Source organism: Vicia villosa, linkage group LG4 (assembly GCF_029867415.1).
Source record: "Vicia villosa cultivar HV-30 ecotype Madison, WI linkage group LG4, Vvil1.0, whole genome shotgun sequence".
Lineage (NCBI taxonomy): Eukaryota > Viridiplantae > Streptophyta > Magnoliopsida > Fabales > Fabaceae > Vicia > Vicia villosa.
Genome location: NC_081183.1, coordinates 100,861,381 through 100,862,995, shown reverse-complemented (window position 1 = coordinate 100,862,995; position 1,615 = coordinate 100,861,381). Strand labels below are relative to the sequence as shown.

Below are 1,615 nucleotides of genomic sequence, written 5' to 3'. Positions count from 1 at the left end.
TTAGGATAGTAATCTAAATCAACAGAGCGAAAGTTTGAGACAAGGATTTTTAACCAATTGAATTAGTAAAGATTTTTAATTGAATTAACACCATAGCCAATGGACCTTCGGATCACCTTAAGTTAAACGAAATACATACTGATATCTGTCTATTATTATATTTCTTTTTATTCACAATCACTCTCCCTTAGGAACAATCAAAATTATTAGTAGCCTTAGCTTTACATGGTAACCTTAGATAACGGTAGATCGATTCATAGTCCCTGTGGATTCGATATCTTTTAAAACTACACGACACGACTGTGCACTTGCAGTCATCAGATTAATAGACACGTAAAGTCGCGATCAAGTTTTTGGCGCCGTTGCCGGGGACTATTTAAGTCGATATCGTAACTCACTGTTACACCGTAGAGACTAGGGCAATTCTTTCTTTTCTTTCTGAATGATTGTATGCCAAATACTCGTTCACAAGGAGGAGATTTAATACAACGAATTAACGAGATCGAACGTTTCATTAACGTCAAACGTCGAGCACATAATCTTCCCGAAGTAGCACCAATTCCGATTAATCAGGAATTGACCTTTACTGATCAAATCAATCAAATTACCCCGAAGTTAGAGATGGCTGCTCTTCGTCCTCTTAGAGACTATGCCGCTCCTTCACGCGCTGAACCGCACTCAAGTATCACGCCACCTGCGATTGAGGCGAACAATTTCGAACTGAAACCTTCGTTGGTACAAGCTGTTCAACAGAATCAATTCTCTGGAAGCCCTGCAGACGATCCCAACCTCCATTTATCTATGTTCGTGCAATATGCCGACACTGTCAAAGCTAACAACGTTAGTTCCGAAGCTATTCGATTACGTATCTTTCCTTTCTCCTTGAGAGATAGAGCTAGAGCGTGGCTTCAATCCCTGCCTTCTAATTCCATAACTACATGGGACGAACTGAAGAGAGTATTCTTAGCGAGATACTTTCCGCCTAGCAAAACTGCTATGCTAAGAGGTCAAATCAACGGATTTACCCAGAAAGATAACGAATCACTCTTCGAAGTTTGGGAACGTTACAAGGACATGCTCAGACTATACCCTCATCATGGACTCGAACCATGGCTGATCATCCATACTTTCTATGGTGGTCTCCTATATAACACTAAAATGACTATAGATGCCGCTGCTGGCGGAGCACTAATGGACAAACCCCATGATGAAGCATACAACCTCATAGAGAACATGGCACAAAACCATTACCAATGGGGTGGAGAACGAGCCGCTCTAGAGAAAACCCAAACCAAAGGAGGAATGTACGAAATAAGTGGTATAGACCGTGTTAACGCTAAAGTAGACGCTTTAACTCAAAAGATCGAAAACTTAACCATCACTCCTTCAGCCACCGCTGCTGCTGTAGCACCTAACTGCGAGATTTGTGGATTAACTGGACACGCAGTTGCCGAATGTCAACTCTTGACTGGAGTCCCATCTGATCAAGTAAACTATGCTCAAGGAAACCCTTATTCTAACACGTACAACCTTGGATGGAAAAACCATCCAAACTTTTCATATAAAAACAACAACGCGTTGTACGCGCCTGGACAAGCACCTGCTGTGCCACCTG

At 41.9% G+C, this 1,615-nt stretch overlaps 1 non-coding gene across 1 annotated transcript; it reads right to left on the bottom strand.

The window, feature by feature from the left end:
- Window positions 1-996: 996 nt before the first annotated feature.
- Window positions 997-1,103, bottom strand: LOC131600830 (small nucleolar RNA R71). The gene has a single exon (XR_009283436.1). It is a non-coding gene; the product is annotated as a small nucleolar RNA R71 (small nucleolar RNA).
- Between the last annotated feature and the right edge of the window lie 512 nt (window positions 1,104-1,615).